The 22662-nt window shown below is 34.7% G+C and overlaps 1 protein-coding gene across 2 annotated transcripts in view; it reads left to right on the plus strand.

The window, feature by feature from the left end:
• Positions 1 to 3786: 3786 nt before the first annotated feature.
• Positions 3787 to 22662, plus strand: part of LOC126759107 (uncharacterized) — a 35507-nt gene continuing 16631 nt past the window's right edge. Inside the window, exon 1 of one of the 2 annotated variants that reach the window (XM_050473725.1) lies at positions 3787 to 3805. The gene's annotated coding sequence lies outside the window, so the exon portion shown is untranslated. Of the gene's footprint in view, positions 3806 to 18126; positions 18691 to 22662 lie in introns of those variants that run through there. The other variant, XM_050473724.1, reaches the window with a different exon arrangement.

Here is a 22662-nt window from a genome sequence, read left to right on the forward strand (position 1 = left end):
TTTTCGTTTCTTCAAAACGAGCTGAAATAAATAAAATTTGTCTAGAAAAATGCAGATTAAGGTTAGTATATTATATATGTTTACATGCAGCCTTAATACACATATGTACATATATAGACTGTGTACTTAAACATACTTATATAGTTGGTATATCCTATATTTTATCTTGAAAAACACAAACCCGGTGAATGAAACAAAGACAATTGCTTATTGACGCATTCAAAATTTAATTTTAGATTCTCTTGAAAGTCTACAAAGACGCAAATACGTTTATGTACCTAACAGAGAAAAATGGGGGCAGTCTTATGGCTGTGGTGTACTAGATAAAGCATTATTATCTGTCACGTATTCCAAAAGTAATAAGATCTAGCGAATATACAAATTGAAGATACTACCAAAATATTTTATTTTAATTTTGAAAAGATATTAAGTGTAAAAATTAGATATAAAAATCATGTGAATACAATATATATAGTATGACTGTCTAGTTTCACTAATATATCTAACTCAAAATCCAAAACACTACATTACAGTTTAAAGCTAAATTAATGAATAGAGAACGATGTAGACATTACAGGCTTTGTCCGAAAAGTAATTGGACTGAGTCGATTTACAATCATTTATTGAACCAATCGATACAATTCTTTAAAAACTTTCAAAACAGGCTCCTTCTGCGTCGATGCAGCACCGCCAGCGCGATTTCTAAGGCACGGAAGGCATTCTGCGGAATAGCCTTGGATCCCCTTTCATCGGCCTTTTCAGGCAAGGTAACAAAAAAAGTCCGGGACCACATCTGGGCTGTAGGGCGGCTGCGGTAGCGTGGGGATGCCGGCCTTGGTTAGGTAGCTGTTCACAAGAAAGACGGTGTGAGCTGGGGCGTTGTCGTGGTACAACTTCCAATTACCTGCGATATCTTGTCGGACCCGATTGACCCTTCGTTTGAGTCTCTTGAGGACTTCTACGTAAAACTTGGCGTTGACGGTTTGTCAAGGAGGAACAAATTTATAGTGAACGATAATGTCAAAAAAAGCAATGAGCATCATTTTCACTTTGGATTTGCTCATTCACCAGCGACCTGAATTTTCGGCTTGCACCACTCACACAAGCACGTCGCGCGAAAATGTTTGTCTTGGACTCTCCAGGTGCTCGGAGACAATTGACTAGCCACTTGTTCTTTAGCTAGGAACGTCCTATATCGGATCCAGTCAGTGCGCGCACGCTTCGAATACAGTCGCGGCGAAAGAAAATCAGTCCTATAACTTTCCGGACAAACCCTGTATATGGAGATAAAGTAAAAGTATGGATCAATTAGATCCATTCGTGGTATATAAGTACATATTCATTAGCGATTACTCTCATCTATTTTTGACCTACCATAGAAATCGGTGTATTGGGAGCCTGAAAGGAACTTCATCTATATTAATATAATAAAGAAGGGTTGGGTTGTTTATTTGTTTGAAATAAAATATTTGTAAAATATTTTATTGTAAATATATATATATGGTCCTCTTTCCCCAAGTGGAATGGCAACTGGAGTGAGCTGCTAGTATTAGATATAAAAGAAGTCGAGAGAGGTCTGAATCGATTGTTTTTTATTAAAAAAAATTGCTTTGCTTTATTAAGATTTTTTGTATATTTTTCAGCTAGAGGGAAGGTGTAATACTGTTTGATATCACCAAAAGAGTTACCTTAACTCAGGAATACCGTAAGTGTTAAAGCTTGAAACGATAGCTTTGTCATTGCTTGATGTTAGGTAGACCATAAAATTTTGCTAACAGTGATTTTTGACAATGGCATGTAATAAAATAGGTGAGCTATGCCGCACCCATCATCCAATATGTGAGCTAGTTCACATGTAGATCAACTATACAAGTATTACCATAAAATTTTACGTTCTGGCTAGATTCTTCAGAGAGTTACTGCTTTTTAGCTTCTTTCTTTATAAGGTGACTGAGGTTATTTTCCCAGCTTGTAAAGTTTTCCAAATTTTCGGTGAAAGTTCTATCCACAAACTTATATACAAATGTAGGTGTATAACTGTCGCTTACTAAATGCATTCCCTAGATTTCGATTTTAATGAGTGTTTTCGAAAATGCTGGGCGACAAATTGCAATGATTATATATTTTTAAGCCGCTAACGAACTGTCAATGGACAATTCTTGCTGGTACTCATCAAAACTTACACAGTTAGGTATACATTTTTAGGGGCGATCGCTCTTAGAATTTTTTTATGTTCCTAGAAACTATGTCTTACGGTTTGAACTTGTATACCCTAAAAAGTGTATAAGTTTGTCACGACGTTTCTAATATCCGGAAGGACAAGTTGGAGACCCTATAATATATACATACGTATATATGTACATATACATTGTGACAAAGAGAGAGTAGAGTTCCCTCCCCAAAAGTTATAAGTTATACATTATTTTCATCATAAGTGGCACTCCGCGAAGAATGAGACGCTCAAGAAGCTGCTCATTTTATGGAATTGCTCAAATAGGCCCAATATAGAACATAGCTGCCATACAAACTGAACGATCTTAATCAAGTTCCTTTAAGGAATATTTTGTATATGTGAAAGGAATATTATAACCCTTTCGATGCAACCGCTTTTTCTTGTTTAGTTTTAACTGGAAGACAATTCCTGCGTGGGCATGACAAAAATGAAGCCAAAGAACGTTGAAACATGAGCATTAATTTCAAAGTAGTTCAAATTAAACTAGTCCGCTACTGCTACTCTTTGCGGCTGGGTGAATATTTTTATGCTAGTATGTGTATTCGTGCAACAAAAAAAACTAAATTTAGTAATTTTGTTTTTAAAAAACGTTGTTGTAAGCAAACAAACACACAATGGCAATCTATTTTGTACTCGTATAAACAATTGGGCGAAACGCGCCCACAGTTTGCTGCGAATAGTGAACAACGCAATTTCAAACGAATATTTAAAAGAAAATAATAAATATAAATTGATTAAAGAAAATAATTAAAAATATTTATATAAACTGCAAGTTCTACATTTGTGCAAATAATTTTTATAAAATGTGAAAAAGTGCATTTCTATGTATGTAAATTATTTCCGCATGATTGTTGTCAAGTGGCGGCGTTGAGTTTATACTGCAAAACTCTTCAAAATTAAAACAAAAATATACAATAACAAATAAAAGAGAAAAAAATGATAATATGTGTGCTTTCGTTTGCCGTTAAAACTTAAACAAAAGTTATGTGACTGGCATAAAACGCGAAACGGCCAATAGTCTGTGGTTTTGTGCGGCAGTGCGTGCAATTTTCTTAGAATTTCGAGTGAACGAAAAGCATTTAAGCTGAAATTGTATTGCAATAAAATTAAACGTGAGAAATTTTCATAAAAAATTGTTGAAGAAGAGCGTAAATTGACTCACTTCGTATAGCATTTTATGCGAGTCACCCGCTTACATGTGTTTATGTACATATGTAAGTGTCTATTTATAAATGAAAGGTCAGTTTTCGTAAAATAAAATAAAAAAATTTGTGAAAATTTTAATTAAATTAACAAAACGCCACTAAATTTTCACATGTAAGCGATTATCACACCAATTGAGTTCAATTATCTGAAGCAAAGATTTGCTGCCTTTGACATTTTGACATTATCGTCCAATATAGTTGATTTGCTTGATTTATGCGCGTTAACCACAATATTTGTGCGGGCAAACTATAAATGAAAGCGGAAATTCTTTCGTCATTATAAAAGTGCTAAATCAAAAAGTGTGCACAGACCCGAAAATATTATTTTCTCACATCTGTACTCAATACTATAAGCAGGAACATTAGGGTGAGCAGAGAAAAAAGTTCCAGCAAGGAATATTTTTGTTAATATGAAAATTTCTAATTATATTTACATTTTCTTTATTTATTAAAGCTTTGAAGTATACGAATTTTGCAATTGTAAAATTTCCACTTGAGGGATATTTTTCAAAAAAATTTGAAATATTACAAAAACAGATGATTGGAACTATATAGTATACAGAAAAAAAAATATTTCTGCAATTGAAAAAATCCCGTTGAGGGAAATTTTTTAAAATTCAAAAGAAAAGTAACATTTGTAACTATGTTTAAATTTTTTCATTTTGTAAAGCTTTTAATTATACGAATTTTTTATTTGTAAAATTTCCCATTGAGGGATATTTTTAACAAATTTTTGAAATATTAAAAAAAAGACCATTTACGATGGACCTATATACAGAGAAAAAATTTCTATACAACTGTAAAAATTCCGCTTAGGGAAATTTTTATAATTTAAAAGTAAAGTAACATTGCTAAGCATACAAAGTTAAACAATTTTGGGTATATAAAATATGAAAAAAGATTTTTACGTGTAATTTTTGAAAACTGCTAAGTATATGAATTTTTTGATTGCACAAATTTCCCCTGAGGGATATTTTTTAAGATTTTATTTTAATTTAAATGCTATGACAAAAGATTTTTACCTACATACAAAAAAAAATATCCCCACAATTGTAAAAATTGCCGCTGAGGGAAATTTTTTTCAATTCAAAAGTTCTGAAAAATGTTTAAGCATAAACAGTTAAAAGGTTTGGGTACTTTTTAATGAAAATATATGTTTTACATGCTATTTGTATGGGAAACTATGAAAATTAAGCTAAACATTTTTCATTACTGGGAAATGTTTTTCTTGTAGAAAGTTCACTATAACCTTCGCTAGGTTATTACACATACATATGTATGTATGCATAATTTTGTATGGCTGTATATATGTATTCTTACACTGTCACTTTCATCTAAACGCATACATATACATACTTATATTACAAAAATATATTATTCTAAGAAATTTCGATATTATTGCCAAAACTATCACGAACATGTTTTCGTTCGTATAATTAAGAATATACTATGGCATGTGCTTATACTACAAATAAGACTCTTTGAATATAAATAATCATGTTTTCAAACTAACAAGTGGTCTGTTTTACAGATAAAATGGCAAATATGCATGTTAGCCCAACCTATTCGAATTGTTATCTGCCAGCTAGATTTTTAGAAAGATACTCTTGATTGCGTAATTCTTGTAGAAATTTTAAAAATGTCCGCAAAAGCTATTACATTTTTGTTATTATATTGTTAAAAATTGCCTTATCTTCTTTGAACTATCCGCGAAAACTTTGATTGGTATAGGGTAAAGAATAATTTAAAAAAGGAAAGGGAAAATTAGTAATCCACTACAGTATTCAAATAATTAAAGAAAGCTAGCATTTTTAAAAATACTGTGCTGTCAACATTTCCCAAAAATATATCTACCAAAACACTGTCTTAACAATCTTAAGCGCCTTCAAGGTAGTGGCAGCTTCCTTCATACATGTATGTACTAATGTGATCAAATTGAAAGGTGAATTTTGTCCATTCCATCTCCTTCAAAAAATCCCCTATCTGCAAAACTTGTGCCAACGAATTTTCCAGTCAGTATAGCGCTTGGAAAAATCCTCCGTCATGATGGCCATCAGAGCCTTCTTCGATTCAGCTTTTATATCCTCAATTGAGTCAAAACGGTGTCCTCGGAGTGGTCATTTGAACTTGCTGAATAGCCAGAAGTTAGACGAAAATAAATCAGGCGAATGCGGTGGTTGCAGATGTGGCGAAATGATCACGAATTACCAATGCAGTATGAGATGGTGCATTATCGCACTTCTTTGTTAATGGATTCAGACATAGTAAAAATCGAAGAATTCACTTTTAGAGCCTAGTTAGATGTCACTAACAGCACTGCCAAATTAAAGAAACCAAAATTTACCGATTCGAAAAACACAGTAGTATATAAGTATATATATTAGGGCGTGTCATTCTGAGGCAACCTTTTTTCAACAAAAACAGGCTAAAAACTTTCGGGTCACTCAAAAGATGAGCTCTTAATATTAATATTAAGAGATTTCATTTTCTGTTTTCCATATAAATTACATGAAAAAAAATCATTTTTTTTTTGGTGGTTATTCTGCGGAGGTTATTATATGTGCACGATGGCTGCCAGTAGGGATGGTAAACTCGATTCGGATTCTACTCGAAAATTGAGTTTTCTCGTAAAATAATCGATTTTTCGGAATCGATCTTCAGTAGTCGAAGTCGATTAAGAATCGATTCTTGACATTCGAAAAAAATATTGCGGTGGTGGAATCATCTGGTAACTTTCTTCTCTACCGTGCGCAGTAAGGTTGAAACGTTTCAGTAGACATACCTTCGACAAACTTGGCTGGGATTGATATTAGATGCCTTATTAAATTTGACGTAGGCTCAAAACATTTCGACGATCTGTGTGAATCTCGTGATTCATATCTAGTAAAGTTGCTCATTACAAAGTTTTGGTCGTCCACAGCTTACCGGAGGATCCGACTTCTATTTATTTACCTTTGATGCGAGTATCAGTCCTGCAACCTCTTTGACGATCTGCGTGTGTTCAAAAAGTATCGCGAATTTTGTGTTTTTTCAAAAATTATTTATTTATTCATGAATATCTATTTTGTCCTCTTCAAAGTAATCCCCATGAGATATTATACACTTGTGCCAACGGTTTTTCCAATCTTCGAAGCACTTTAAAAAATCCATTTTTTTTTATCTTCTTCAGCTCTTCCTTCGATGCCGTCTTTATCTCGTCAAGAGAAGCGTAACGTCGTCCTTTCATGGGCCTCTTCAGTTTAGGGAACAAGAAAAAGTCACAGGGGGCCAGATCTGGGGAATATGGTGGCTGCGGCATCATTAGTGTTTTGTTTTTGGCCAAAAAGTCGCGCACAAGCAACGATGTGTGAGCAGGGGCGTTATCGGGTAGCAAAAGCCAATTTTTGCTCTTCCACAAATCCGGGCGTTTCTGGAGGATTGCTTCGCGCAAATTGCGCATAACTTACAGTTAATATTCCTTATTGACCGTTCTTCCCTGTGGCAAGAACTCATGATGCACCACGCCCCTGCAATCGAAGACAACTGTCAGCATTTTCTCCACTTCATTAATTTTTTCGTCTGTAGTTGAAGTGCTCGGGCGTCCGGCACGCTCTTCGTCGTTCACATCTTCTCGGCCTTCTGAGAACATTTTGTACCACCGATAAACGTTGCTACGGTCCAAGGTAGCTTCTCCGTATGCCACAGTCAGCATTCGGAATGCATCCGCGCACTTAATTTCGTTTTTCACACAAAATTTGATACAGGTTCTTTGATCCATTTTTTTGAATAGGTAAAAATCGAAGACGATCTAAAACACGTGCAAGCAAAACACATGTCAACAATTAAATGAACATTCAAAATGACCGATCTTGTCGGCATAAATGAGAGACATGAGTACCAACATAACGCCACAAAAAATTCGAAATTCGAATATACGTAACCCGCGAAAATTCAAAATTCGCGATACTTTTTGAACACACCTCGTATATGTAGGAGTTTTGATTATCACCAAGCACCAGCTTTTACATCTGTTCAAGTGGGATCCTTCCTAAACTATGGTACTCCGGGGCAGACATTAACTTATTTCTGACATAAAATTATACCACGCTGGGTCCAGAGCAAAGAGTTTTGGTGCCTTTACTTTACTCTGTAGACATTTTTAATACATGGCCTCTAAGCTCTGAAACTTTAGTACAAAGTAACGATCACCATTTCGTAAGGTGTTGGTGTGCTTAGTTTCAAACTCGAGGCTCCTTTAATTCCGTGTTTAAAAGCCGAAATGATTAATATCTAGGAGTAGAATGCTTCGTCGTGAAATTATCGAGAAATACTTTTGTATTTTGTGGGCCGAAGTAATCAACAACTAAAATTGGTAACGAAATAGAGTAAGCATTTGCACGATTGTTCGCAAAAATGGTATGCACAATAATAATAATAATAAGCGCAATCAATACAAATATGCACATACATATAAGCTATGTCCAAACAGACGCACTCTAGGTTAATAAACCCTATCAAATCAAAGTAGTTTGTATTGGCTAATGACCGAAGCAGTTTTTTAGCTGTCAAGGGTGCTACAAAGATTATGTACATACATATGTAGGTACGTATGTACACTAAGTCATACCCACATTGTCCTCAGAAAGCGTAAAATTAGAAACTGCTAGTTTATTTAATATTGGCGTAAGCGTGTGTCTGTGTTTACCTACGTAATTACTGATGCTGTCCGATTTCATCGACCTTATTGCAAACATACAAACAGACTTCTTGTTAATTTTTGTTTCTAAGAATATTGCAGTTACAATACTTCGAATTTAACTGGTCTGTGACATTGATTGCCTTTTTTCTTGAAAATTGAAATTTTGGGGAATTCCAATGCGGTTTGCTCCGAATTATATATAAACAGTTTATAAAATCAGTAATTAATTGAAAATAATACGTATTGATATGTTTGTATATATTTTTAATGTAGATATGTATGCACTTTAGTGCACAACAAAAATCAGAAACCGGTTCGACTGGCGCTTTTGCGTTTAGCAACTGATAGCAACAGTCAATACTCGTACGAATGATTACAGACATACAGGTACATATGTACATATATACCTATTCACATATGTATGTATGTATATGTTTACGATTAGGATTGGCTATTTGTTTATATTGCTATTGTTGCTGTTGTTGTTGCACACGATGCCGGTGATACAAAACTCAACAGTAGCTTAATTATTATAATTTATAACGCAGTAAGAAACTTACACGTTTTTAAAACAATTAATATACAAAATTTGTACTAGGGTGATCGATTATTAATTTAGAAATAATGTTTTTGAAAATTGTTTAATATTTAAACTTGAATTAAATACTATGATATAGTTTTAAATATAATATTATTAGACTGCAGTTAAGAAATGAAATATTCAAATTTTGAAAAAATGTTTATTTTTTGAAATAAAGAGATAAAAGGTATCCTATGTCCTTACTCTGGTTCTAAGCTACTTCCCCACCAATTTCAGCCAAATCGATTCAGCCGTTAACCGAACTAAAAACAATTTTTAGAGTTTTCATATATCGGACAAAGAAACTTCAAGGCAACACCTAGTTATCAATAACATAACAGGTCAATTGAAAAGTCCCCGGCTTGCCATAGTAAAACAGATTTTTTTGGCAAAATTTATATTTTTAATCAAAAGAGTGATACACTCACCAACTTTTCGATACCACTTTTGTAGTACGACTTTTCCTTTGCTTTTAAATAGGCCACAGTTTCGGCGACCCCCTCTTCATTTGATGAAAATTTCTTCCTAGCGAGCAAACTTTAAAGATCAGAAAATAGGGAATAGTTGTTGGGGCCAGATATGCAAAATACAATGGATGCGAACCCCAAATCATAGATTTTTGCTATCGTTTTCACTAACGTGTGACACGATGCATTGTTTTGGTGAAAAGCACTTTCTTTTTCTTTAAATGAGACCGTTTTTCAGCGATTTCGTCTTCAAACGGTTCAACAAGGCTTTGTAAAAGTCGCTGTTGATTGTGTTTCCTTTTTTAAATCATCCCATGCGTATCACAAAATACAAACGGCATGACTTTGTCAGCCGACTAATGCATTTTTCCATGGTTTGCAACGGGTTCATTGTATGCATTCCACTAGGTTGACAGTCGATTGGACTTCGGAGTGATGTGTTGTAGCCACGATTCATCCGTGTCACATATCGATGCATAAACTCGGGTTCATTACGTTTGAATATCTCAAAACACTGTTCCGAATCATAAACTCGTCATTGTGTTTGGTCAAAAGTGAGCACGACCCACTTTGCACAGAGCTTTCCCAAATATTCATAAACGATATCATATACACATTCAGTTGATCTTTTTAGAGCTCCTTATATCTCGAACAACTTCACTCTGCGGTCATCCAAAATATTTGATAGATTTATTTTATGTTTTCGTCGGTAACAACCCTGTTTGGGCGTCCTCAGCGTTCACTATCTTCGGTGCTCATTTCATTATGTCTAAACTTAGCATACCAATCCTTCATGGTTGTTTTTCCTGATGCAGTCAAATTCGTCACCAAGCCAAGTTTTTGCTTCAACTGTATTTTTTCCTTTCAAAAAGCAAAATTTTATCAAACGTTAAATATCTTTTTTATCCAATTTTTCACAACCACAAAAGTTGTTTCACTCAGAATGAAATAATTCACGACAAGCCGACAGCTTTTAAATATACAAACTAGTGATCCGACAGCTTTTAAATATGTATATTAAGGTTAGGGCTGACTAAATAGCATATGTATGATTTAAATTCTAATATGGTTTAATGTAGGGCCGGGTATTTTTCAATTGACCTGCTACATATTAACAATTAATATCAAAATACTTAATTTTGTCTAGAGAGTCTTCCAATGAGCTTTTTAGCTACTTCAAGATCCTTGTCATTTACAGAAAAATTTATTTTTTATAATTTTTTATTTATTATTTATTTAAGTTTACATTAGTAATACTAATAGTAGATTATAAATATATGGATTTAAATTAGATTTGTGAAAGATCTTTATCTGAAGTCTCACAAGTCTTACGTTTTCATACGTGGTTTGAAGACTTTCCTTTCTCATGCTAAAGCTCATCATTATTGAATTGAATTATAACTTTTAATAGAAATACTACAGATGTCCGGAGCAGAGTCTATCACATAGAGGTGGTTCATTCAAAAAAAGTCAAGAGCAGAAGCTTAATCCTTATTTTGATAAGCATCTGTGTACTTCCACAGTTTATGGAGGTATATTAAGTTTATCACGAATTTTGCAACAATCAAACGACGAAGATTCTATAAAGTATATACATGTGACCTGGTCTACGGAAAGGGGGCTTAGGTGTCAAAAAAAGGAGAACAATTAATGAGATACCGAGAAACTGACGATTATTTTTAACAGTTTTTCCCAGAAAACTAGTTTTCGCACGTTAACTCCCTTTTCGTAGACTAGGTCACATATATTAAAGATCCGTCTGTCCATCCGTCTGTCTATATAAATGCGAGGGACTACCCTCAGTTTTTGAGATTTTCATATGAAAATTTTCGTACGTCCTTTTCTCTACAAATCGATCAAAATAAAGTTCTCATATGAAGTTGAAGTTTATGTCTTTCCTTTTTTTCATCTCACAAATAAGGCGATTGTTTTTCTAGGTAGAGAGTATGAGTTAGAATAAATAGTATTTTTCTTACGGGGCTGTAGTAGAGTTTACAACAGCACGAAAGGCAGTTGTTTTCTTTTAATGGGGGCTTTTTTCACATAGCGGGTGCCAAACCCAGCGCACAACCCTGGGTAGGGATAATTCGCCTTTTCACTTTAGCTTGCCTCCAAACGGATATTCTTTGGCTACCCAGAGGATACTTGATTTAAGACTGGAATTCGTGAGCTGCTCAGAGAACTTTCCTCACTTGCGTGAACTTCTACACATGACTCCATCCTCCAAGAAATACTACTGAGAATATAATATTTCTAACGTTGCCCGATTAAATTAAATTCAATCCAGTCATAAATCCTTTAAGAGTTCACAAAATCTCATTTTGACAGAAACTCGCAGAAACTCACAGACAATAAATATTTTTTGACTATGATTTTGTTTTTATAATATAAATATACGATCAGATTCCTTAGTTCCCTGCCAAAGCCTCTAGCACATATGTATATTTCTAGCATACTTGATACCCTTCTATTTCACATGCTCAAAATTAGGCCGCTCACCCTACTAATAACCCAAACACGCGAATTACTTTGTAGTACAGCATAATAAATACTACACTTAATATTGCAGCAGAAACTCGCGCATGGGAAAGGTATTATTTAGTTATGCAAAAGAAAAACCTTAGAAGTGCTTTCGCGCAATTGCGTTTTAGTTACGCTTCAGTAAAGCCTCGATTGCAAGATTCGCGTTTTGAAATCACTTAAAATACGCGCCCGTCTAAATGTTTTGAAAACAGATCAATTGCACTGAAGGGCGCCATTGTGTTGCGCGATTGGTAGAGCTGTAAATATTTTCAAGTTCAAAGGCCAGCTAAATGCTAGGAAAGCAATCTAATATAATTACAAAAAACATGCGCATGTATTTGTAACGGTACAATATCAGTAAAAGCTACACTCGAGTGACGTGCTAAAGGGAGGCTCAATGCAATTACCGCAAAAACGTGATCCACGCACATCCGTCTACTTTAATTGACGCTATTATATGTGAGATCACATGCTGTCGCGCGGACTATTGTCCACACTTATTACTAATTGAAGATGACAGATGAGCTCGGTACCGTAATGTGTATTATTGGATTATGTGCTTTTGTGAAGACCCTGTTACGGGATAAATTCTGACCAAGCTTTGGTTTTGATTTGTCTATTTATTTCTATACACTGAACAGGGTATACTTTGTGACAAAAAAGCACCCAGAAATTGTAATTCTGTCAACTAGTTTCTTTACGGTTCTGGACGACCTTCGACCCCTTCAACTGATGAAAATATTAAAAAAGTGAAGGTTATGGTGCTTGAAAACCGTCAGGAAAGTGGTAAAGAGATGGAAGGAGAGATCTCTCACGAGTCCGTTCGAATGATTTTGGTGGGTATTTTGGGCATGAAATGTGACATCTCGTCCCGATAAAGCCGGATTTTTGTTTTTAAAAGAGTACCGTAAACAGGTCTCTTTGGACATGTGTGATCGTGCAAATTCCGATCCACCATTCATGGAGAGCATTATAACTGCGGATGGGACATGGGTTTATAAGTTTCACACGCAAACAAGTTTACAATCATCGATATGGAGGGGGAAAATGACCAGAAACCAAAATAATCACTCCAAAGCCATCAAGAAGATGCTCATTGGTTTCTTCGATATTTGTGGTTTGGTGCATCATGAATTTGGTCTTGTGGGGCAGACGGTCAATGAGGATTTCTATTTGGCCGTGTTGAGGCGTTTGCGAAGAAGAGCAGGTCATGGATTTTACACGATGATAATGCACCATCGCATCGAGCCACGATTGTAAGCGCATTTAAAGCCGAAAACACAATTAATACCATCAATCAACCGCTGTATTCACCAGATTTGGCGCCATGTGATTTTTTCTTGTTTCCCAAGCTGAAATTGCCGCTCCGGGGAATCCGTTTTCAGCCTACAGAGCATATTATTCGCAACGGCATCACCCATCTTGAGACCCATCATTCATTATTGGATAATATACGACTGAATAGACTACGCACGAAATGAAGAAAATATAGCAGCCGTAGCTGAAAATATACACTTAGACCATAGAAAGTCGATTTGAACGACTTGGCGCATTTTACGTCGAGATCTTAAATTGAATACCTACAAAATACGGCTCTTAGAAAGTTCCAAGAAGATCCGACGTTTTTGAGTCAAATTTTATTCAGCGAGGAGGCCAATTTCTGGCTTAAAGTGTATGTAAACACACAAAATTGCCGCATTTGCGAGAAGAAATTCAACAACTGCCATTTCATCCAGCAAAAACAACGGTTTCGTGGAACCATCGGTCCATATTTCTTCAAAAATGATGCCAGTGAGAACTTAGCCGTCAATGGCGACCATTATCGCACCATGATAACCGACTTTTTGATGCCTGAAATTGAAGCTCGTGATCCCGGCGACATTTGGTTTCAAAAAGACGGCACCACTTCCCACACATCAATCAATGGATTTATTGTGAGAACATTTCTGTGAGCAGATAATTTCACGTTTTGGGCTGGTCAATAGGTCACCAAGATCGTGAGATATTACACGGTTGGAGCTTCGATTCAAGCCTTGGAGCAAAACAACATACGTGTCATTCACTAGTTACCAGTCAAAATGCTCGAACGAGTCATCGAAAGTTGGACTCAACGGATGAAAGAGATAATGTCCAAAAAATATATGCCAAAGAATGTTCTTTCGAAAGATAACAAGCATTCCTCATTCAATTTGAAGATTCCGTGCTTTTTTTTAAGTAGGACCTCGAAATGGATCGCTCTTGATTTACCTCAATGCAAACACTCGACAACTGAACATAAACACCTTAAACTCGAGTTTGTGACGCAGTCGAGGCGTCCAAATTTTTACTACAGTGAAATATTATTCAGAGCAGCTTGAAATTGAAAGTTAAAATTTTTGTTTAAACGAATATGGAACCTCCTTCCGTTGCAAAGTCAGCTTGAATGTGCTCTTACAACAGACATAATTGAGCATACAACTCAATATTATCAGTAAAGTTGTTGTGTTGCCGGCGTCAGCATAAATATTATTGTTTGCTGGGCTTAATTCAATAACAACTTGGGTTTATTCCTTCATATCAGTGGTAATCAGGGTGTATACTGTTCTTGTGACTAAATTGCCTTGATCTCATATTTTCCGCCACTTATCTGAATGGCAATGAGTCACAAGTCTTCTCTTAATCTTGCGACAGACAGCAAGAAACAAGCGGCACACGATTGCTACACAATATTGTATGCTTTTCAAAAAGGTCTTGTGATTACTACAATTGTATGGAAGCACTAGTGTGAATGCGCAATTGTTTTTAATAATCACAACAAATTATTAATTAATTTACCAAATCGAAGCAAGTGCTCTCTAAAATCTGCCATACTTTCGTTTGTGATAAGATTTATTCTACGTGCGTATTGAAATGTGGAGTGTTTTAGAGATAAATAAAGGGCTATTTTCGGAAGCTCATTCACGGTAGTCTGGCGTGATTTCTTCGTATTGCTAGTTATTTTTTGGGATTTTCACATTAGTGTAGGTAGTAAAGCTTGTTGCCAGGCGTCATCTGACATTTCTATAATAGCTGTATTACGTAAGAATCCACATAATTAATTTTCAGCGCCCAGAATTCTACAACCATTCCAAAATCGACTCTGTGGCTGTTAAGATCGGCTAACTTTAATGTGTTGGTTTTAATCTGAAATGGGTGGGGTTTCACTAGTATACTTAAAACGTTTTAATTTATGATTTTCTATGTTAAAACCGTAAGCCTTTGGGTTATTACTTTGTTGTAGGTCGTCATAAAATTAGAGTTATGGTCGGTAAGAATTTTGATATAAGAACTGTAGTAGGTGTGCTAACAAGTCACTGTCTAATAGGCAAACAAGTCCGTAGACTAGGAACGCCTTATAACTTCTATTTTAGAAGCGGTCAGGAGGTAGAAGAAGATAATACCATTAAACATTTTCTATACGATTATAAAACTCTATATAGGAAAGCAATCGCAACTATTGGTGGTGGGTTTCTTGACAACGTCTCGGAGATTACTCAGATAAAACTTTTCACGCTGATGAACTGAATACATTATAATTTGTATTTTTTCAATTCAAATTCAGTAGTTAGTTTTTTATACCATAAAATATTATTTATATTAGGTCCAATTTTTACTTTCTTCTGAACTGACGTTTTATGAAATCATTATTTTAGAGAGGAAAATAATTGAAATTTAACTTTTTTATAGTTACTCCACTTATCAAACCTTGGAGATTGCAGAATCATCAGTTCGAACTGGTATAAATGGTATAGACTGGTATAAATCTTGGAGATTGCAGAATCATCAGTTCGAACTAGTATAAATGGTATAGACTGGTAGAATCATATAGAGTAACAGTAGCTATCAGTTATACCACTTTAATGCCATACCCTCTCTCTCTGTCTTGAACTCAGCTCTACCTACTGTATTATTGCTCTCAAATTTGAACTTTTCCAGAAGAGAACAAAGCTCAAACATGACGAGTAGAGGAGCGGCGAATCGAAGACGCTTTATATTCACTTTATTAACCGCTAAGTAGCCAGAAGTTATAATCGGATAGCAAAAATACAAAAGTTTTTTGAGCTCCGGGAATTTGTGGAAAAAATTAAAATATTTATTTGGCATTTGAAAAAAAAATATTTACATTTGTTTATAGAAAATATCTATTTCTGAAAACAGCAACAGATAATGACGCAATAAATTCCTTCTTTGCATAATGCTTATTTAATTGGAAGTGACTAACGATATCTTTGTATATAAACGAAAGTATTTGAAAAAATCCCCTTTTCGTATTTAAATGGGATCAAGAGCTTATCTTGTTTGTAATCTCTATAACTAACTCAAATTGTTACTGAGTTAACTTGCTAGTGTTTTGATTAATAATTAAACTACGTTCAGCTAGTTTTTCCTCGATAATATTCTTTACAAAAAGTCGTCACGCTGAAAGTCTTTTCAGTTAACTTGAGCCTGTCTACATATGATACAATAATTAAATTTTTCATAACGCTTCCAGTTCCAACTAACGATTGCCTTAGTGTTTTTTCTTAAAATGTGAAAAATTATTATAAAAGGATCACTTTCCAGGTTCCCTACATCTTTAAAGAAAAAACATATAAACTTTAAATTTAATGGGGAATGTTTACTATCATTCGAAGAAACATCTTTAAAATTTTGGCCGCGGCTACATCTTAGATAGTCCTCCGTTGAGTCCAATTTTCGATGACTCGTTCGAGTATTTCGACCGGTAACTGGCGATGACACGTTTGATGTTTTGCTCCCAGGCCTGAATCGAAGCGGGATTGTCCGCATAGACCTTAGACTTTACATATCCTCACATAAAAAGTCTAACACTGTGATATACACAATCTTGGTGGCCAATCAACCGGCACAAAACGTGAAATTATCTGCTCATTGAAGTGTTCTCTCAATAAATCCATTGATTGATGCAATGTGTGGAAAGTAGCGCCATCTTGTTGAAACCAAATGTCGCCGAGATCACGATCTTCAATTCAAGTCATCAAATAATCGGTTATCATGGCGCGATAATAGTCGCCATTGACGGTTACGTTCTCACCGGCAACATTTTTGAAAAAATATGGACCGATGATTCCATCGACCCAGAAACTATAATACAACAAACTGTTGTTTTTTTTTATTGATGAATTGGCAGCTCTTGAAACTCTTCAGGTCATTCATTCATCTCAAATACGGCAATTTTGCCTGTTTGTGTATTGATTGAGCCGAAAATGGTTATCATCGCTGAACAAAGTTTGGCTCGAAAACGTTGGTTCTTCTGAGAGCTTTTCAAGACCTCCTAGGGCGAAGGTATGTCTCTTAGGAAGGTCGAGCGGCTTCAGTTCTTGCACAAGCCTTATTGTGTACGCTTTGAATTCAAGAAATCGACGTAAAATGCGCCAAGTCGTTCCACCGAATCGACTCTCCAATGTCTTCGAATACATTCTCAACTACGGCTGCTATATTATCTTCACTTTGTACTGGACGTCGTCTAGTCGATCGAATATTATCCAATGATGAATGCTGGGTCTCAAGATGGGTGATGGAGTAGCGAATAGTACTCTCAGTAGGCTGATTAAATTGAACGATTTGTAAACGTTGATCCGGCGTAAGTTTTCCACAACCGACTCACGGGTAATCTGTCAAAAAAATGCTAATGAAGAAATATCTCTACTTGGATCACTTTTTATATTAGGTCAAGGGAATCAACTGTCTCCTCAAAATAGAGGTTTAAGTATTTTCTGAAAGGTCAGAAATCCGTTTGACTTCAGATTTGAAGTTTTAAGGATTGAAACTTACAGGTTTGATTTCACATACCGTAAATAACCCAGCAACGACAGACAAAAGGGAAGTCTAAATTGTACGCCTTATATAACTGATACCGGTGACCCCTAATTAAGGTGATCAACTTGAATGTCTTCAATTACGCAAGTTTCAACCTCAAATCATTTAAAAGAAGACAATTGATGGCTTGATTGATGCGGCTGTTGATTGAGCAGGTTATCTCAATTTCAATCATTAAAGAAATTGAATGAATTATCGCAAAAAATGCTAAATTAAGTACAAACGCTGCGCATGCGCTGCAAGCGAAAGCGCAGGGTGAGACGCACAACAAGTGAGAGGTACATACTTGTGACGCGCGCCTTATCGCCTTAGACGTGTCGTTGACTGACGCGTTTCGCATGGAAATTCTTTCATAAACGCAGCTTTAAATGACATAACAACAGCGCTGACACACACTCAAACACCCACACACGCGCGCTTTTCGCTTGCGAGCAAACACTTGTCCATTGCGCAAACCATGCGCCGCAGCTCGCTGTTTGGCTCTCGAAGCCCGAGCGCCAGCTTGCTACACATGTGGGGGTAGCGTCGCTTAGTCGGTCGTCTGGCCAAAGTTGTGTGCGAAATATAAGCGGCGGTTCTAATGATCGCGTCAGCAGTGCGATATCATCTCGCAGCAATTGCATTGAACGCCTGAGAACGCCGCTGTGCAGATCTGATAAGGCATACCGAAGCGCACGCGAGTGAAAGCATTTTGGAAATTTGAAAAAAATTAGTGATTTACTTAAACCAAACGAACACACACACGCGCAGTCGCATATATCAAATTTTGTAGATTGCTGCACGCTCGTGGGTATTGCCGTGCGAATGGCTCCGAACCGAAAACTGGTTAATGAGTAATGAAATGAAACGCAAGACTCGTCTCGCGGTGCACCAATTTTCAATTTGATTGTGCTTGAATTCGAAGTTAGCTTACCTACTTTTTGAAGTGGCGCGCAAATTTAGTTGAACGCAGTAAGTCAACGGTAACGGTTGTGTTGTGTGCTAACAGTTTCAAGAATATTCTAACGAATTGCATTAATTCGAAATCAAGTGAATATAAAATAGTGAAATATTCGCTTGGAGAAGGCGTTAAAAATTTTGAAAGCAAAGCTATTTATTTAATGAAAAAACAGGCGAATTTGAAAATCAACAAAATTAGCATTAAAAGTGTGAGTAAAAAAATTAAGCACGTTAAATTTAGAATAATAATAATTATTTATATCAAAACACTGGTTTAATAATTCACTTGTGCACTGTAAAAGAAAAATGTTAAGTAACTGAAAAAATAAAAACAAGTTAAATAATTTATAAACAATAATAAAAATTATTAAAAAAAGAAAAACAAATCAAAAATTATTTATTAAAATAAATATAAAACATTGATAATAATAATATTTTTTTTGCAAAAAATTATTTAAAACAAAATATTTATTAAAAAAGTTCAAAAAATTGATAAAAATAATTTTAGTTTTAACAATAAAAAAAAATTATTTATTAAAAAAAATTAAAAAATTAATAATAATAATTCGTTTTTTGTTAAAAATTGTGAAAACAAGTAAGACGTGTTTTGTATTTAATATTTTCGATTTCGAAATATTTGAAGATATTTAATATATTTTTTGCTAAAAAAAGGACTACAAACAAAAAGGATTAGTGGAGAGCAATAAATATTATATATAATTGAAAAATTATCTTTTTAGTGAAAAATTTTATTGAAAAATAGCAAATTAGAGTGTGTTATCTATTTATGTAAAATTTGAATTGAAAATTTTGTTTTTAAATTTGAAAAATTTATTTTAAACTTTTATTGATTTTGAACTTAAATTATACTTAATTAATAAAATTAATACATTAATTTAGTTTTTTGTTACATATTTGGACTTATGCTTTTTCGAAACAAATTTTTTTTTCGAAATCAGGATCAGTATACGTAGGTTGCTATATATATTTCTGGCCTATTAATGTAAATAAGCATATTTATCAACGAAAATGGTTTTTTTATTTTTTTTTTATTTTTATTTTTTTTTGTCGATTGCTGTTTTGTTCCGGGCTCATACGTATAGATCCATGATTCGTCACCTGTGACGATCTTATAAACGTCTTTTGAAGCACCGCGATCGTATTTTTTCAGAATTTCTTTACACCAATCCACACGAGCCTTTTTTTGAGCGATTGTCAAATTGTGCGGGATCCAACGAGAACAAACCTTTTTTACGGCCAGGTGTTCATGCAATATCGAATGTATGCTGGTGGGAGAAATGCATAGACATGCCTCTATCTGAAGGTATGTTACATGACGGTCTTGCATTATCAGTTCACGTCCGGCATCGATGTTTTCTGGCACAACGGCTGTTTTTGGACGACCTTCACGGAATTCGTCTTTGAGCGAGCGTCGACCACGATTGAATTCGTTGTACCAGTTTTTCACAGTGCTATAGGATGGTGCTTCACAGCCATACAAAGATTTTAGTTCATTGATGCACTCTTGTCGTGATAATCCACGTCGAAAGTTGTGAAAAATGATCGCACGGAAATGTTCACGAGTTAATTCCATTTTTTGGCCGAGATGAATTTTTTAATTCCCCGTAAATAAAACAATTCACGATTAAATGACAAAACGTTCTGAGTGATGTTATGCTAAAAAATGTCAAACTTTCCAATGGAAATGTCAGATTGCACCTGGCAACACTTAGTGTTGCCCTAGGCCAGAATATACATATATAGCAGCCCTCGTATAAGTCTTATGCGAAAGTTAAGCGCAATTTAGACTAGAAAAGAGAAAAATTAAAAACAATATTTCAAGGATACACCGTTCTAAAAAAGTTTGTCATAAAAATATAAAGAAAAGTCTTCTTATACCAAAGCTACAACATCCTACACAATACAATAAATTTCTTATAAGCCTTGATTCCAATCGTTTAGTTTCTATGGCAGCTATATGCTATAGTGATCCGATCTAAACAATTTCTTCGGATATTGCATTATTGCTCTGGGCCATAACCCGTACCAAATTTCGTGAAGATATCCGGTCAAATGCAAAAGTTTTTCATACAAGCACTTGACTACGGTCGTTCAATTTGCACTGCATACGTGTCACCCTTTGGCGATCATTAGTGTCTAAACGGTAACTCAGCTCACACTGCTTAACTAACTCAAAAGGCCAGTGAGCAGCAAGTTAATTGGAGCCAGAAATCACTTACATAGTCCTATTAGGAGCGTGGCAATCGATCAAAACCCGTTTTGCACTGCATACGTGTTACACTTTGGCGGTCATTAGTGCCTAGACATTTGACTTGGACCACACTGCCTATCTAATTTAGGTATCTATAGAGCAGCAAGTTATTTGGAGGCATAAATTGCCTAGATAGTCCTACTAGGGGCGTGGCAATCGCCCAAAAAGCAGCTATATGCAAAAGTGGTCCACTCACAACAGTTTTGGTAAATGAGCAGCTTCTTGTGGAGAAAATAACGTGTGCAAAATTTCAGATCGATAGCTCAAAAACTGGAGACTAGTTCTCGTATATACGGGCAAACAGATGAACAGATGATCATGGCTAAATCGACTCAGTTTATTGATCATTTAGTTATATTTTTTATAAGGTCTTTGACGTTTCCTTTTGCGAGTTACAAACACTGTGGCAAACTTAATATAACCTGTTCAGGGTATAAAAACAATAATAATTAATAATTTAATAATATTTTCTTTTCTATTTTTCAGATAATTATTTATTTTTAAAGTAAAAAATATAACATTCATTATTTAATTACAGTGACGTGTTAGACCTAACTTTTCAGCAAAAATAAATTCGTTTAATTCTAAACATCACAAATAAATACAGCTTTTCTAAGTAATCGACTTATTTATATTTCATGTTATTTATTTGTTTTATGCCTTGACGTTTTTTCTGTCTGGCTGCAAAATATAAATTTCGATAACAACAAATATTTAATTGTAATTTTTTGCCCAATTTAAAACGCTCCTTCCGAATTTGTGATAAAGGCAGAAATGCAGTTTAATCATTGTATAAAATTTCTTCAAAGAAACTCTGATTTCCGCCCTAACTGTGATAAGTGTAATTAGTAAAAGTCGTTGGAAACCAGAAGGGATTATAATAATGCAGTTCAAACAAATTATATTTATTTTAAATAACATGAAATATGGCAGCCGATACTTATGAGATTGGTCGCACTGGAGATGTACGACTGCAACGACATCTATTAGCAAAATACGAAAATACTTTTTCGACTACCCAATATTGCAGCCGACAGTTATGAAATATTTACTGCAGAATGGAATGCTAATTTAGGTTTTTTGCGCTAGTTTTCAAGTAATTCGGATCATTTAATTGATATGATTGATACTAAAAAATCGTATTTCTTTGATCGCTTTGATTGTCTCTATGGACAAATGTGTCCTCATAACTCAGCGTCACTCAAGTGTTTGGAATTCCATTTAATTTCTTATCTAAGTAGTTATATTTTTAATCAAGAAAATTTAGTAATAATTATTGTTGTTGAAGTTATGACGCAGAATTAAAAATAACACAGTGTTGCCAGCAAATCTGTACTTCTTTATCTAAAAAAGCTGTGATTATTTCTGCATTTCTGCTACCCAAGTTAGCTACGCAAGCACTCTGTAGAAGTATATGACAGGAAGAACAACCAAAAATAGCACAGTTTAGATGCTTAAAATATAATAAGTAATAAATTTCATATTCCTTAGACATTTCAATTATTTAGCTGATAACCGAGATTTATGAAAATGTATTTCCTGCGGTCTCTACGTGTATGACACACGCTTCAAAATTTATTGCTTTGGCTTTAATTGCCCTTTTAGTTGTCATATAATATTCCTTAATGAATTACTGCAGTTAATTAAAACATTCCGCCTTTTTATTTGAAAGCCGACGAGAGATCTGTTATATATGTATAACATACATATGTTTGTATGTGGTTCTGAATATATGCCATTTGCAGCTTAGTTCATTGTTTGCTTGAAGAAAATTTAAAATTTAATTAGTCAAAGCTTTAATATGAAGAATCTTGAGCTTTAAATATGACTTTTGATAACAGTACTACTCTGGCGCCATCTAGCGGGTATACAAGTATAGTGCAACATTTTAAGGATTTAAATTTCTGAG

This window comes from Bactrocera neohumeralis, chromosome 5 (genome assembly GCF_024586455.1).
Source record: "Bactrocera neohumeralis isolate Rockhampton chromosome 5, APGP_CSIRO_Bneo_wtdbg2-racon-allhic-juicebox.fasta_v2, whole genome shotgun sequence".
Lineage (NCBI taxonomy): Eukaryota > Metazoa > Arthropoda > Insecta > Diptera > Tephritidae > Bactrocera > Bactrocera neohumeralis.